The 18,996-nt window shown below is 28.5% G+C and overlaps 1 protein-coding gene across 2 annotated transcripts in view; it reads left to right on the top strand.

Moving 5' to 3' along the window:
* The first annotated feature begins 502 nt into the window (after window positions 1-502).
* Window positions 503-18,996, top strand: part of LOC119685656 (probable serine/threonine-protein kinase DDB_G0282963) — a 42,312-nt gene continuing 23,818 nt past the window's right edge. The window contains exon 1 of one of the 2 annotated variants that reach the window (XM_038100007.1): window positions 503-1,044. The gene's annotated coding sequence lies outside the window, so the exon portion shown is untranslated. Of the gene's footprint in view, window positions 1,045-17,808; window positions 18,191-18,996 lie in introns of those variants that run through there. The other variant, XM_038100006.1, reaches the window with a different exon arrangement.

The following is an 18,996-nucleotide window of genomic DNA, read 5'->3' as shown; positions in this document are numbered from 1 at the left end:
ACACCATTTCGCTTTATCTGCCATACGTAACAGACACATTTTATACAAACGGGAATTTAATTTAGTGCAAAACGGCCAAGCATTTCTTGTGAATCTGTTAACTTATCAGCTGTGCGTCAAACGTTGAATTATTTAAAAATATTTCGCAAATTTGTGTTTATCTGCGTAACGTAAAAATTGTGTGAAATTTTCTGCAAGAAAATTGTTAAATTATAAAAATCTAATAACATTTTAGCTCAACCTAAATAAGGTTTAATAAGTGATTTCCACTTAATTGTATTATTACAAGCATTTCTAAGCAAGCGCTAATGGCATCGATCGCCTGTGAACATCGGTACAAAGATTTTATTTTCATAGCATTGTGATTTTTGAGTGTCTTTTCAAATAAAGAAAACAAATATAAAATTGGTGTCGAAAAAAGTTTAAATTTGTCTGCTTAACTAAAACTGCGTTGAACGCATTTTAATATACTTTACATTATACATTATATTTGTTTATATAATCTTAAGTGTCTCTATTTGTCTGGATACAAAATATATTGTGCAAAACAGAAATTGTTTTATTTGAAAAATACTTTTTGTGGCATTGAAATTGGATTGCGTCAAGTTCGCGTCAAATAATTGATTTGTCCTAAAACTATGTTAGCTGAACCTTTAGCCAAACTCACCTTTTCAGCTGCAATCACAACAGAAACAGAAACAGTGAACCAAGTTAACTCCGCGACTGCTATGCAACGTTCGCTTACTTCTTGTCAGCAACATCGTCATTACCGTCATCTTCGTCAAGGCGTTTGTATGAAAACTATTTGTTGTATGTGCTCTCGTTGGCAACATTTAATCGGCAGTGGCGGCGGCTCAGAGTCGCACGATATAATAGCAAAGTTTAAAAACTGTGAGCATATTTTAAAGCGCAAAAGTATTTTATTTTGTAAAAAATCTAAAAAACTTAACCACTTTCGCAACTATTATTGGCACGTGAATTTTAAACGCCAAACGACGTCATTCATTTGCTTTGGACCAATGATGTCCGGCAAAATGATGCACGGTAAGTACTGCAGCATTACATCTCCCCCTATAAAGAATAGACACGTAGTTTTTTCGTATTAAAATAAAAAAAAATTTATTAATTACTATTTTTAGTTTTTTTAAATTAACAAAGAAAGATAATTATCTAACATATAAATATGTTACATAATTATTAAAATATATAATAAACTATTTTAATGGGTTCTTTTTAAAACAACAAAAACAAAATATAAAATAAATACATGATGGATCATGTATTTACAATTTTATTCACAAAAAGCATTTATTTTTGAAAAATTATTATGTAATATTAACATAATGTTTCATAAATCTGAATGATGAAAGAAATTTATTTTTTTTTTAATAACACTTAAATTGTTTTAAGAACATATTAATAACATATTCACATAGTTTAAGTTAGTCACAATTCTGAAATCACGATTAAATCGTTATTCACACGACATATGTATGTATATACCTTCTGATCAAAAAGTACTCGGATTTTGTAAATAAAACACACAAATTTAAATTTTATTCCAAATTTATTTTATCTCCTTCAAAATATGCTCCTTCTGAAGCGATACACATATGCCAACGCTTAACCCAAACTTCCACACACTTTTCGTAGGTTCGTATGGCTTTTAGTTCCTTCGGCGAATTCTCTTTTACCGATTCAATCGACTCAAAACGCTTACCACGAAGGAGCAATTTGAGTTTCGGGAACAGCAAAAAGTCGCACGGATCCAAATCTAGCGAATATGGTGCCTTAGCGGTGACAGTGATGCCGTGTTTGGTCAAAAAATCGCGTACAACAAGAATTTTCTATAGTAAAAATCGCTAAATGCACTAGAGGTAATCTCACATTAACAGCTGCTGTAAACAAACTAATTAACAGATGGCGCTCAAATTTGTACCATATGTCAAGAAAGGGTGTACCAACATAACAAAAAACAAAAATTTTTGAAAACGGTCTATTATTTAAGGAGTAGTTAACAAACAACAAAATCCGGGTACTTTTTGAGCAGAAGGTATATGTATATAAACGTGATTATAATGATTATACAGCGACCAAAATCGTTTTTTTTCTTGATTTTAACGGATAATGGTTTTAATTTAATTTGAATCTAATTTTAATTTGAATCTAAATCTAAATTTAATTTGAAGCTCAAAATCGTGGCCTTGTATTCTTGATTAAACGATATACATACATAATCGTTTGGGGAATAATTACACTGCTACAAAAATAGTCTTATTTTCTCTTTCTCTATTTTAGAGATTTACGTTTTTAATTTAATTTAAATCTGTTGAATTTAAATTTGCAACCAGTCTTTTCTCTACAAAACTGGGTTTCTGATTATATTGGATTAAATTTCTAAAATTGCGGTTTCGATTTTTTTGTAAATCATCAATTCTTATCTTCAAGTCATATCTTTTATAGTAGCTACATTATTGTTGATTAAGTTTACTACATCAATAATAGACAAAGACTTCTGTAGCATTATCTAAAAGAATCAGAATACCTAATCTGCGAAGAATGTAAAGTATTCTTGAAGGACGGTGTTGCAAAATCCCAAACGCACGCTTAAACTATAGCCTTTCGCTACAATAGTTGACGAGTTTCACTGTAGTCCAAATGGAATATAATACAATACCACAGTTATGCACTTCCTCGGAAATTCGGCAACATCTCTCCAAAGGACATATTGGCGTTCTTAACTGATACTCGTCTATGGAACTGAAGTGGGTATGTCACAATAATCCTGAAAAGATGCAGTGATGTGGTGACAAGTTCCCAACCCATCTTAAAATCTAATCTAATCTATGCATTTCCTCAATTGCATTTTTGAAATTTCTGGTTTTAATTAGATCGAATTATAAATGATTCTAAAGATCCAGTTTGGCCTTTTGATCTATTGTATTACCATATAAGAAACTCTAGGGCTTAGAAACCACATTGAAAATATGGCAAAACTTAAAATATTGTTTAGAAGGTGGACCTGGAGTTGGCTAAGATTCTCAAAGACAGAGTCCTCTAAAACGATATCCCGACTACACACATGCTCTACAGGGCACTAACAAAGCGATCAGAGACAGTTTCATCGTCCTCAATTGCGACAGGAATGATTAAAACGGAGATTTGATCTTATAGCATGATTCCTTAATCAGCTTTGACCCGTAAGCAAACCTATCACAAGACTAATACCTTTACAGAGCGTCTTAATGACAGTTCTTGGTTTTTTTCCTAAGTTTCGAAATTTCTAGTTACTGCAACCAGCTACTGCAGTTTAATTGTTGGTTAAAATCTTGCGAGTTATAGCGACTAACCGATGTGTTTTCATTAAATATGCATAACGTTAACATATGTGACACTAATATATTTAAAATGTACAGTTAAAATCAAGCTCACATTTTGAAAAGAAGTTCGATCAAATGCACCACTAATCGTATGAGGTAGTAAGATCGCAAAATACAGAAATATGCAATCTGCTATAAGAGATAATCACAGGAGATGATCACAAAAGACTACAACTTTTATTTGGTCCAAAACCTATTATTCCATTATGAATTGATAAATATGTAGGCGGGCAACCTCTGCTCATATATCTATTTGCCTCGTCGAGCTGCATTTATAAATCTGACGTGTTTTATCTTGTTTCGCATATTTTGAGACAGTGTGAAAAATTGATTAATTAATTAATGGTTTGTTGATATGTTAATTAATTTATTTTTTTTAATAAATTTTGTTAAATTTTATATATCATAAACTGGTGTATAGTAATCCGGATTCTAACAAATATATATACCAGATATGGGCCAAATCCGTAATGAGTCTATGGAAAGTAAAATAAAAAACCATATAATACAAACAAAATATTTGTAAAAAAAAATTTTTCGTGCCTCAATTTTTTTTATAAAAGTTACAAACAAAAAATTTAAATAATTAAAATGAAATTAACACCTGTCCACTAATAGTGAATTTTTCATCAAGTTTTCGCAAACATTAGTGATAATGATCGCTTTTTACTATTTTCAATTCTATTTATTTATTATCTTATTAACACATTTAAGTATCATGGTAATTTCCATAACAAAATAGGTATGTCTGAGGTGACAGAGTAGCGTCTCTGTTTGTAAGGGGATGACACTACTACCTACATTTTTTCTAAAGCTACTACTAACCCCTAAAGTTACCACTTTGATAATGTCTACCTAATAAAAAGGATACTATACTGGAAACTATTGATTCTTTTCGATATTAGGTACTCTTCAACGAAGTACATTTTGAAGGACTGTGTGTATTCAGCCCGGTAAGCGTTGAACTGAATATATAAGAAATCAATTATAGTCGGATAACTCTACTCCACTGACAACTAATCTACTGCTTAATATCATAATAACATTACTGAAAATAGGTACATTTAGAATTAAAAAATATCCATTTTTACTATTATAATAAATCGAAATAAACTGCTTCAACTGCTATTTTGAAAAATTGTAATATTTCGATTAATTGTAATATCAACGCAAGCTTGATTCTACAATAACCTATTAAAAAAATATCAGTAAATATAATACATAATTAAATGTTTATTCAAATAGAAAAAAATGTCTATTACTGTCATCAAATAATTACGAAATGATTAAAATAATTAATGATTAAATTAATCTACCATCCAACAATACATAAATAAACAAATTATTTGAATAAACTCTCGAAAAAATCCACCTTTATGATGTGTAGATACTCGCACTTAGCTGCTACGTATCACTTGTACTAAACGTGATAGGAAATATTATATCTAAAAACATTCATACACAATCGAGGCAAACAGCTTAGCTTTTTATGAGCACTAAAAAGTATATAAATAAATAATCTTTTGATATGAATTAGTTCATTTAGCACATGCTGTAAATAATATTAGCTTTTATGTTAGCTTTTGTAAAGCAAATTTGCTCTTAACATAAATAAAAGTAATTAATAAAAGCGATTTGGACTCACCTTTTAACTTTGGTTAAATCAGTGGTTATGTTACCAGAGACTTTTCTCAACCACTGTTTAAGAATCTATGGTTATATGTTTGCATTCATTTACTGTTTTGATAACCTTTGTTAATAAACCTACTAATTATCCTGGTTTGCTAATGGTTCAAATTATTCTATTTCCTTTTAACAGTTATTCAATAGATGTGCTGGTTAGTGCTTTCTTCTATATTAAGAATTTCGTAAATTATATGGGTGTTGAAGTCTTCTATTTTTTTTTTTAAATAATTTATTAATTACACAATAGTTAGAAATACAAAAAATAACGAATTTTACAAAGCAATGAAGAGTTACTATAACATATTATGAAGAAATTGACTTCATGCTATTTGTATGTATTATACTCTGTAATATTAATTTGTTAGACTTCCTACTGGTGTCATTACTACTTTCCAAATCCCATATACCTTACTTCATCTTGTGCAAATGAATTCAAAAGCAAATAAATAGCAAAACCTACTATTAAAATTTTATAAAATCATTGGTTAACCAATCGGTTATTACCAATTTCTCTACTTTCTTTAAGTAACCATAAATTCTGTGGTTGAATTAAATTGAATAAAACCAGTGGTTAAAGAAGAACCAAGAATGAAAAGACCTATACAAAGTGTTTGCTTAGTTTTTAAAATCCTTAAATAGATACTTTAAATCCTTTAAATGGATTTGCTTACATTTTTCCACCTGGTCCAAATGCAACCTTGTGTTAGGTTTTGTTTTTTTAAACAACCCGTTTTTGTTTAAGTGTAACTGTAAAATCTGTTATTTTATTACTTAAGTATATTATTACTTAAGTTATAATTAACATAGGGATACCGACATAAACAGTTTACACGTGTTTTACATATCCCTTTCGATTTGTGTTTAATTCGAGCGATGTTGAAAAAGTCATTCCAAATATAGAAAGGAGCGTTTAAATGTTTTTTTGTGGTATTTTACTCAACTCGATTTATTCTTTCTTCTCAACTTCATTCACTGTTCTCAACGATATACTAACTTCTAAATAAATAGTATTTAAAAACAAAAGGTTGACATTCATAGTGAAAGAATATTACCTCTTTACTAAATAGTTATTATGTATTAGTTTAAACGGTCTATAAAATAAATATCAAAAATATCAAAAATTTTGACAGTGTAAACAGCTATTAATTTACATGGTTGCATTTGAAAACATTTGAACTTATATAAAATTGGCATGACCAGAACTAAACTTAAGTTTCTGGCCGCCCCCATCTTCAATACACTCGGTGATATTTTTATCATTAGCATTGGCCATATTGTTGCCTTCATAAATGGCTCTGGCTGGGGTCTTGCTCATTATACTACTACTCATTACTACTCATTATTACGAGGATTTGTGGATTCAGAACGGGTTTCTTAGCTAATTAAAGAGAATTCGGTCCTCCCTCCAACGTAACTAACTAACTAACTATATAAAGTTAGAATAATTTTCGCCAAATTAATATTTACTACTTGGTATCTATTCTAATGCGTATAAAATATGGTAGGGTGTGTTGATTAAAAAATTTGCATATAAATTTTAAATTAGTTTTAAAAAACCCCCCTAATATGTATTTCTGTATGCGACAATGATCTATTCGATAATAAAATTTTTCTCATATTCCACGTCAAACTAATTTTTTTTTTAATAAATTTTATATACAAATTATTTTATCAAGATGGCTGTTGTTTTTAATACCAAAGTTAAAAAAATGTTACTGCATTTACGTGTCTAAAATTGCTTATCAAATGAACCGAATACTCCCACGAGAACCTGTGAGTAACTGATATATGAGTAAACACAATAGAATTCTATAATTAGCCACTTGGTCCTACCGCACACGCCGTCCATATACCATCCGTTATGCATATAATCGACGTGTTTGTACTTTATTCGACGTCGGTTCGTGAACCTTTCACCTGCGTCACCAAAATAAAACTCAACAGAAAAAACCTTATCTGAGGCTGGGCAATATAATTAAATTAGCATGCATTAGTAATTGCAAAATAACAACGCCACACTAATACTATACGTATACATATATATGATCGTACGGGTTTACTGGAATAATTAAGTAATTATATTTATGTGCTTTACAATTTCTAAGAAAATTAAAGTTTAGCTTTACTTTAATAACACGTTTAATATTCTACTTTATATATTATAATCTTATTGTAATATGTTTTTTATATATTATGATTTCACTGATATTACGTTTCTATGTATATATAGAAGTATATCTATACTTTATCATTATCAACATTACCTGGAAAACAGTACTGGTAATTCATTAAAAAAAGCATTTTATCACAAACAGATAAATAATCTGAATGTAAGCTCTTCCACTATTTGTTAACAAATTCATTAGCATGTTTCAGAATATAGCAAGATTCGTTACATAAAATATAATAAAATAAAATAAATATACTCATATATAACAGAAGAGTGTTTAATATAATAATAATTTACATAATAAATTACATCATTATAATTTAATACTATGTATGGTAAATTCATACCCAGGCAACCAATTTTCCCATTCATACTCATTCTTCTTTAGCTTTGCTTTTCTTCGAATATATAAAATTCTCTAATACCATTGAAGGTATTCAAACAGAAACTAGTTGAAAGCGAAAGAAACCGAGATAGCTGTCTCTCATATAATTATCTAGTCCTACTTGCTCTTCAGATACGTTATGCTTTCTAGCATTGAAACTCACAGTCTGGAGAAAATACCAGGATAACCGTCTCTCATACCATTCTACAGCTATAAATTTATTGGGGTACGTAATATAGTAAAGCTATTCAGCATTATTTAATCTAGAACCCACAATACATAGAAGATCAGAACCGTGTCCCACATTATTGTGACACAGCCTAGCCAAGATTTTACCATTGAGTGTTTTGCTTACAAAACAAATTTTTATGGCAATGTTTTTGCAGGCTGAAACACAATAACGAATTGTTATAGCGAATTAGGTAAGTACGCAGTGTAGTATCTATAGTTTATATTGTCAGAGAGGGAGTGGTTTATCCGCTAAGTCTCCCTGCTGTTTACATCTTTGGTTTCAGCTATAATTTTTGAGGGACACGCAATATTCTTTATAAACATCATCAGCATTATTCAGTTTCAATCACTCAAACTACAGTTCAAAAAATATTTTCTAATTGGGAAGTTATGTTTTTCAATGTAATATAATATGTTAAATATATTATTTAAAATGAATAAACTTACATGTTAAAGTTGAATTAGAGAAATGTTAATATAAGACAATTTCGATTTGCTATTCAAAATACTAATATTAAATAAGAGATATCTATTACCATTCAAACAATTCAGAAATCACAGAACCCTATGAGGTCTATTACAGTGTTATGTACTACCTTTGTAGTACAGTATATAACTAGTACAGACTCTGTACTAGTAAGAATATGTAATATCTGACGATCTTGTCGTTAGTGACATAGATTTGTAAAATTGTACTGTACTAAATAATCGATTGGCAAAATGTTCTATAGAATTCTAACAACTCTTCCTAAGTTGTGCTATGAAACAGAATTAACTATTTACTGTTTACTGTTTAATATTTATTATTTAAATCTTTTAGTATTTTCTTATTTTTTAGGAATTATCGTGTATCAAGAAGTCTTAAGCTATACTAAGTTTAGGAAATTTAACAAATAGAAACTAAACCTTTAAAAAAATTTAAGGCATTTTGAAATGTTAATCTTTGCATTTTATTTTAATATCCCCATTATGTATTGGAATTTCACAAAATTTCTTCATCTATTGCAATCTTTCGCCAGTGGTTTTACTTTTCTCCAACTTTATTGTATGCCATGGAACAGGACAGTCCAAAGCACGGCCCACGGGTCTCATGTAGTCCGCCCCTAAAATTTATGCCATAATTAGGCAATAATAACATATTATTATTTAATTTTTATGGTATCCTAAAAAATATATTAAAATGTTTTAAATAATTTATACACTTCACGTTAATTTATTTAATTGACATGGACTTTAATATATATTTCTTTGTACAACATCATTTTAATATTACATTAAAAATAAAATTTTTATCGTATGGCAACAACTAATATGTATTAATAATGCTGATAGTAATAGAATTGTGAAAGATAAAGTAATGAAAAATTAATAAGACTTGATTTATCATTAATTTAATTTTTTCCGGAAAAATTATAAATGTATATATGTATTTATTTCTGCGGCCCTCCACCTATTCAGTAGTTTGTACTGGCCCGCGATCTTAACCGATCTGTACACCCTGCCATAGGATATTGGAAACTATTTTGTATAGTGTTAATGTTTCCTTCTAATATATTAAAAATATGAATAATGAAAAAATGAGATTATAAGTGTTTTTTTCTAGAAATTATTCAAAACATGTTACTTTAATGTTCGATTTCTCTATGTACTTATTCCCTTATTGACTTAAAATATTTAAAATTAATATATCCCATTCTTATTCGAATTGAATCTGGATTCAGAGAACAAGATGAACCAGTAAATATAAAAATGGATGGATTTTAATAGGCCTAACAAATTCAAATTATGGAAACCTGTTTCAATTATACCAGACATTTTTCATTAACAATTGTGGTTATGAAGTCTCTATGAATTGGATCCCCTTGTTGACAACGTCATTCATAATATATAATAAAATCAATATTCCACATATGATAATAATATATTACTAACCATTGATCAGTTTTCAACTTGTTCGTTAAAAATAAACTAAAACTTCTCATTATGTTTGCAAACAAACAGACAACATATGTATTTTAAATAGACTAGCATAAGTAGAGATAAAAATTGTTTATTAAAAAATTGGCTTAATTTTATACAAAAATTTTGCGAATCATCGTTGAGGCCATAATTTATTTATACATTCCGATGGCATCTGTTTTTCGAGTTTCTTTTAGCCAAAATTTAGCGTTCGCACTTAGCAGTGCTTGGCACCATCGTGTCGCTAATTACAGCAATTTTTTTCTTGGAATTGTAGAAAACATTGCCTTTTAAAGTTTTATTCAAAAGTTAACTTCACAGTTAACACAATATTAAGCTATATACTAACAATAAATACTACATTGATAAATAAAAGAAATGCTTAGAGTATTGGTAGGCAGTTGCCTTACAAGTTATTACTTTTTAGGGTATTATTATAATATATACATATGTATATAATATAAAATACATTACCAGTTTATTCTGGCACTAACTGTTCAAAATCGGTTTCAATAAAACTTCAAATATTATCTGACAAATACATATGTAAGTATTGTATTTATTGTAATCACATTTGAATTAATAATTTAGAAATAATCATTAAGAATCTCTATAACTAAGTAGAAACAGTTCAACACACTTTCACAGCAAAAAACTTAGAGCAGTAGAATAAATATTTACCAGATTATCTCTAAATATAAAATATTATTAGTTTTATTAAAAAATATATGTATTTATGTATATATGTATAAGTATAAATATCGGGACCGCCCCTTATGCAAATTTTTAGAGATAAGCCATACTTTGTAGACCTTATCAGTTCTACAAAACAAACGCTGACAGCTTTCTGAGTTGACGACATGAATCTTTTCAATTCTTGACGTATTGTTACCCTTCAATAGAAGAAAAAAAATTATTTGAATGTAAATATTATTATATTTTGTATATAAACATTTTATGTAAGTTTATAATTGAACCTAAATAACATATAAATATAAATAGTTTATTCTTCAATAATACGATATTCTTCGTAATTAAACATTCTTTGTAATATTATAATGTCGCTAAGTAAAACAATAATATTAAAAATAATAATAATAAAATAATAATAATAAAATACAAATAATGACAATAAAATAATAATAATAAAATAAAAATAATAATAATATTAAATATAATAATATGCACAATTTTATTATTTAGAGATAGCCGGTGTGATCTTAACAGAGTAGAATAATGGTAATTAAATACCAAGGATCGAAAACACATAAATTATCTTTTTTAGTAATTTATTGATCTTAATTTATCCAATTAATTTTTTCTGCATAGTCGGATTATTTGAAAACTGTAATAATTTCTATATGTATACTATACAAAATGACAATTACAAATCGGATATACATAAGATAATATTGATTGTAACGGATAACTGGTTATAGACGGCATGAAGTCAGGCTGAGCCCTCCATTCCGAAATTCTATCTACCGTCGCTCAAGGAGGAAACACTGACTCAGTTGTTGTATCTACGCTCAGGCTTATCCAGAACTAGGTTTCAGTTTGTTGGTACTCCATTTTTCAATTCCCTCAGTTATATTTCCACCATTAGTATTAGCCACATTCTTGCATTTATCAATGTATTAGGCTGATTTTAACATGCTTAACTTCAAATTCAGAAGAATTTGATTCTCTTTCTACTTTACCAACTTGTCAGACAAGATGACGTAGTCAACATAACATGTTTGCTTCAGATAAATATAACCAACTAGTTTACTACATATAAAACAAAGACCTTGAAAAATATATTTGGATGTATGAATGGAATAACATTAATGGATGAACACATTAACTCGCTGCAGTTCATATTGTTTTCAAAATGTCTTATTGACTTGTTTATGTGATGACTCAACATGAGTCCAAGTAACTCCACATTCCTGTTACCACCTGATTGTTGTTTTTACAAACACTACGATTGTGTGAAATCTGAACGAACCATTGGGATTTGAAAATATTAACTTTCCTTTGGCTCCATAAGATTATTGAAAAACAGTTTCCTCATAATTCGCTGTTTCTTCATCCTAAAAACAAATCGCTATACACAACTCAAATAGATCTGTTTTATGTATTAATCTTATTAAATACTCTTCAGTCAATATTCAAATACAACCCTGCGTTTTAATTGTGATAAATATAGTATTATGATTATATAGTCGATAATATAAAATTTTTATTTTAGAAAAGCTACAAATTTATAGAGAATTAAACACATAAATAAATAAATAATAAAATGTTTGATTAAAAAACAGTTGTATGGAAATTTGTAATAATATATTTTATCTGTACTCTTTTATTCAAATTTTGTTCCCAATTCAACTAAACAACATTTAACTAAGACCCTGCGCAACGTACATATATATGGTATATTCTTTTGTAGGTGTGTACTCCAAAGCAGTTTTATTTAAATTTCCACATATGCTTTTTGCTGATTATATATTGTAGTAGCAGCGCACATTTACGACTACGACTTAAATGTCATATGATTGTGTAGAGTATGAAGATGAGTCATGCCTTGTGTAAATTGCTTTTGAAATGTCTACATAGAAAAGAGAAAAGCTTGGTTTATCCAAATTTAAAAGCTCTGAAGCAATGGTAAATGTATTTGTAAATAAAGCTTCGTAAAAGCACTTGCACACAAATACAAAAAAAATTCCCCGTATTATCTTTTTTTTATTTATGAATTAAAATCGTTGTTTGCGGAATACTTTTAAGATTTTTCGGAACTAAACCTCACAATTTTACTTTTCATAACAATGCGCACTTTTTAATATACATGCACGGTTGCCACTTGAAAATTTTTTTCTGTACCAAAATTGGTTTAAAAAGGTACCATTTCTGTAAAAAAAGGTCCAAAATTTTTTTGGACCTTTTTATTTTCTCGATCTGTGTTTTTCATAGTGTTATAAATGAACAAAATATAAAATAGTGCAAAGTTGCATTTATAAAAAAAAATTAATTGGAAATATCCACAATAAAGTTGGGTCGTCAAAAATGTACCATTTTTTGAACATGAGTACCAAACGAAAAAAATAAAAAAAAAAAGTACCAATTTTGGTACTAAAGTACCATAAGTGGCAACCGTGTATACATGTACATATGTACCATATGTATGTGTTTCATATTTATTCTTTACATACATATGCATATACAATATTATATATTTATTTTTTAATGTATGGATCTATTTGTTTTGAAAATTGTAATAAAACGCAAAAATTATATATAAATATGTATCTATATACAACTCTTTTCATATTAAATTAAAACAATATATGGCACATATATACAACTATATACAAATAATATATATTTATATGTAATATATTCATATTGTGATAAATAAAAGTATTTTGTTTAACTTCAAGATCTACTAACTGTAAGCTTTTTATTCATTGCTATATAAATAATGGGGTAAATGACTTTATAACTGCTCGGACGCATACGCTAATTAGACTTTAGAATAAATTTATTTAAAATAATTTTGCATTATTTAGTATATTTTATAACAATATGATAACTTTTTTTATTGGATTTTATGCAAGAAATAATTTCAGACAACAACAAATACAAATAAATTGTTTATTTTTGTTCAATACTGACGGTTTGAATTGTTTTCTATTCTTAACTGAATTCTTAGAATTTTAAACAAAAAATAATTATTTTGTTGAAAACATTCGCGTGTACAATAATAATTAATTTTATAAAAAACAAATACTATGTAATTATACAATATATTAGTCATCATACTTAAAGTCATTTGAATCATTTTTTTTAGTAATTATAATTATATTAAAATCATTTGAGATATTTCACTTATGTTATATTGGTAAATAATAAACTAAATTGATTAAATCAATTAATTTATTAATTTTAAAGTCATTAAATTTTAGGTGTTTATAAAAACTCTTTCGAGATATTTAAACAACTTTTTATTGAATCGCTTAGGTATGGATTATTGAATCAATGGATATTGTTAGGTCTAGTAATAGCCTTAACTTTGTACAATTTTCTTTTTTTTTGCGGAGCTTTGTATTGAAGGCTTACACACATACCTTAACTTACGCAATCAGGCTCCTCGGAAAGAATGTGTCCGACTCGCATATATTAATCCACTCCCCTTTTTTTCTAATGACCTTGTACTACCTGACTACGTCAATATTATTTCGGAATAGGGTCGCTATTAGTCATTTAAGGCATCCATCGGTGTGACATGTGTCCAGATCCAGCTGCCGATTCATTATATCTTCTAATATTATGTCCTCTAATAGTAATAATAAATATATATATATTTAATCCTTTAACTCCTAGAGGGAGCATATGGCCGTAATTATTAATTACGGTCTCGTTAATCGGTTGATTTAAGCTTGGCAGGTGATTGGCCTACCGCATCCGATTCTGGTATTGGGGCTGCCAAGTGTTGCCTCCAGACCGACAGAAAAATGATGTGACAGTACTTCTTTTGAAAGTATGCGAGCGCCGCCGTTGACCAGTTACGGTACCACCGCCGCCATCTGTTTTACAGACTTCTGTCTAAGCATGCAACTTATAACTGACTTTTAGTCGAAAAATATGTACATACATACTAAAATTGGTCACCACAATTTTGGAAATGAGTAACGATTTTTATCTCTCTGAAATTGTACATATGTATAATATATTTCTGTTATCTACACTTTTTACACTTACTTTATATTATTAAAATTAAAATCGTACAATTATTCAGAAATTAGGATATACAAATATTTATTTATTTATATATGTAAGTGTTTATATATACATACATATGTACACTGCAGATGGTCTACAAAGTAGTCCGAAATATTGTATTAAATTATTTTTTTTTAAAATAAAAAAAAGCAATAACAATAACTTAGTATATGCTACTTATTAATAATGAGTTGTTAAATAACCGACCTTAAGACCGGCCAAATTAAATTTTATTAAGAATATATATAGCTATGAATCCGATGACAATAATCTAATTATACTACGTAAAAAGTAAATGCGATTTGTTTCATATATCCTTAGCATTATATTTGTTCTATTATGAATATAATTATAATTAGGTATGTAGGAAAAATTCTTCCATATATACTTAGCATTATATTTGTTCTATTAAGAATATAATTATAAATATTAAGAGAGGAGTTAAAAACTTGGGTATAGTAGATGCTTTACATTACATTACATTATCAACACAATTCCGATTTTCCGGGCACGCCCATTTGACAACTGGTTTTAGTAAAGACAGCTATTAGCATTAACTCAATTTTCTCTCACAATTTTTATTTGTTTCTCTCTCTACGTGTCTTTCTGTGTTGAGCTAATTTTATTTTAATGACAGCTCAAGAGCCACAATAAATAATGCGTTTTTACTGTCGTTCTTGGACTATTTAAACAGTTTGAACTGATTGTCCAGAACCGGTTAAAAATGGAGAGATGTAAAATTAGGTGCTTGTAGTGTTGTTAAGCCGAGTACACATCTCAGAGCACAAGGCCCAATAAATGGTAATTGCTCTTAAAATTTAGTACACGAAAAGCAATTGTCATTTATTTATTATTTAATACCAGACAAAATATATTAGACGAAATATATCAATATCAGACTATCAATATCAGACGAAATATATCAATAACAGCGACAGACTAAACATGATTTTAGGAGACCCCAAAAATGTGTGAACTTCTAAAATGGTTATGGTTAAAATGGTTAAAATTGTGGTTATCATGAGTTTTTATACATACATGGCTGTGAGAATTTCGATATTGCTTAAGAACAATGATTTAGTAGGCACCACTTCCTATCACTGTTTTACGTTTACGCTGGCGGCTCTAAAATAGATCTACGCAATGTATATTTTCCCATAAACTTAGTCTTAGTATCATCTTCGCAATTTTGCACAATTGCATTGTCTTTCAAGCAAAAATAATGGCAAATCACTCTGCAGCACAATGGATCCTAAGCAACAAATTCCTCGATGTAGATGCCATAATCTTCTCGGAGAGCCAAGCTGTCATCAAATATCTCTGGTAAGCGCTACAACTACACAAGCCTCCACACCCACATAGCGTAACCTATCATTGTCTTACAACTTGACAGTCTAATTGTTCTACCAGAAATTCTGAATGTAAACTTAAAACTATTTAACCACAGGTTTAAGTAATCAGTATTTATTTCATTACAACTTTGTCACATTTTGTTTTTGTTTTTGACTTTAAGAGATGTCTTTCTGAATATCTCGCTTTTATTATTTTATGATGATCATTAATTAGTTGTATCATTTTAGAATAAACTTTTAATAAGAAGTTTGGTATTACTTTTCCGATTAGATTTAGTTTTCAAATAGTATTTCAAGCCAATTTCATCTTATCTTTGTAGTATCGTTTGGAAGAACTTTATGATTTATACTTATCGGAACTCTAATATAACACTTAATATATATACTATCACTTAGGTAAACTCATTAATACATATTTAAAAAGATCGGATCGGAATTTTAATTTTACCTTAATAATATGAATTATCGCTTAGAAGAACTTTGTAATATACATTTAAGTAGATCGGATATTGATTACTTATCACAAATTATTAACTTAAGATTATTTCTAAATTTTTTTGTTTAAGTTTTCCATGTCAAATAAATCACCTAAATGAATTCTTAAATATATGGTGTTATCTATTTCCAGTATTGAGATTTTAAATATTATTTACTCTTCTTATATACATTCATATAAAGGGGACAAAATTAAACTACAAGATTGACCTTAAAAAACTACAAAAAAACTTGAGTTTCTGTTATTTAATTTATTGCTTAAACCTGGAAAATAGTCAACCTATTGCTGGCAACCTGGTAATCTGGTATGTCGTCCGTTCTTATAAAGTAAATGTGTAGGTTTTATAAAATTTCGATTTGAATTAGGTAGGCAAGTATGTCATCCAAATAATTAATGTATATTATTAACGCTGTTATACACATAAAAACATGACATGGCGAGATCAACTTGTTTCTTAGACCTAATCTATAGGGTCTTTGATGTTCTCTATACTCCATATGAAAGACGTTTTCCAATTCAATATACTCTTTTCACATAATGTGTTCACCCTTGACACGTACTATGCAAGCCATTGTTCTATCTAACTAAAACTGATCGTCGTCTACGAATCTAATCTGATTTTAGTTAATATTTATTAGTTTAAGTATTTTGTGTATATTTTTATTTTAATATTTTTGTACTTATCTGTTTTTATTCATTGTTTCATAAACAGAAATGTAAAAGATGATTTATACACATGTACTTTATATATTTGTAAATACATACATATGTTTGTGCATATTCGAAGGCATATTCTTTCACACTTTATTTTTCTGTACATTTTTTTCCCGGCCGGCTGTATACGTTCTTCTAACCTAAGCTGAAACACATTGTCTCTGCCGACTAAATTGTTTTATTTCTGTTTTTTTTTCTTTTTTTTATGTAGACATTTCAAAGCAAAATACGAATACGGGGGAAATATATATCTGTACAGGCAGGCAGTCGAAGTACTTACATTTTTGTTTTGCGCATTTTTATTTTGTTTTTGTATTCTTGTACGATATCTCTACCAAAAGCAAGTTAATTGCCACATTACTGCTTGCCTGTATTTTTGTACCCATTTATCGTACATACGCAAGCAAAATTGCTTCACACACAGTAAGCATTGAATGGTGTGAGTAAAAAAATCCCAAAGCTCACACAAAATACAAATGCAAAAACTGGTTTGTATGATAAATAAACGAAAACTGGTTTCATTGATGTGTTTGTAGACTTTTGAATTTCACAACAAAATTAAATTCTTTTCGAGACTGACGTGAACGTTTTGGCTTTTCTACTTATCGGTCTGTGAAGCAAATCACTAGTGAAAATAAAATTTGTATTCACATTTTTAAAAGTAAAGTGAAGCAATTCGCTTGGTGTTTTCTCTGTGAATAACTTGTACATTTTACAAGTTGAAAATAATATCAAATAAATTATAATAGAAATAGTGTTTTCTTAAAAAAAGGCATTTAGTGCCAATATCAAAAGGAAATTTTATTAAAAAAAAAGTAAATTGTAGAAAAGCAACAGAAATATAATAATTTCTTGCATATAAATACCTACATACATACGTGCAAGCGTTATATTTAATTAAATTAAAGTATATATCTTAAAAAACGGTTTGTATTGGTGGTAGGATTAGCCACCAATTGCACCGCGAGACGTAAAAAAGAAGTAAATTTTCGGTCGACTTTTCGTCGTTGGTCGGAAAAACAACCAAAGGCATAGGGACGCATCTGTCGAGTTTACGTAAGTATTGCTATTTTTAAACTAAACACGTCACCTAATATTGTGTGGGTAGGGGGTAGCAGCAGCAGCAGGTCAATGGGTCGAGATATATATTTTCTCTAATAATAAATTACGCAGTTATAAAATACTTAGGTTTTTAAATATTATATCAGCATACGTTCAAACATACATACATATATACACAAATGTTCCTATAAAAATGAACTTATAATTGGCGTACTTATACATATGTATGCCTTAATATATACATATGTACATACTTAGATACATTGTAAATGAATTTCTTAAAATAAACTTTAATTATTATATTGAAGTATCCATATGGTATATGTATATTTTATAAATTATAAAGTATTAATTTGCATAAAGTTAAAATTCGCAGTAATTTTATTAGCGAAAGCTTTTTTAATTTGCACTTTGGCAATTTAGATAGCTGGCCGCCATTTTATAAACTAAACACAATGAATTCTCAGAAATCGCTATATTTTTACCATATCTCACTGTAGATTGAATATATTAGTACATACATACTTACATACAAATATATGTATACACCCCGCAACAATTGAAAACATGTCGGAACGTGAATCGACAAATATTAATTTGTGTTGTTTTTGTTTTTCTGCAAGTCAAGTTGATTGCTGTTGATAAATAAATAATCAAAAGTTTATATGTGTTAGTGTAAACACCATTATAACATACATATGTGTAATAAAATAAATATATACGTTTACATATACACCATACATGAATAGCAATTAAAAGCTCTGGCTGATATTATAACGTAAATAATTGTTGCTATACAA

This window comes from Teleopsis dalmanni, chromosome 2 (assembly GCF_002237135.1).
Source record: "Teleopsis dalmanni isolate 2A chromosome 2, ASM223713v2, whole genome shotgun sequence".
Lineage (NCBI taxonomy): Eukaryota > Metazoa > Arthropoda > Insecta > Diptera > Diopsidae > Teleopsis > Teleopsis dalmanni.
Note: the sequence above shows the minus strand (reverse complement) of the source record. Positions and strands in the feature narration are given on the sequence as shown.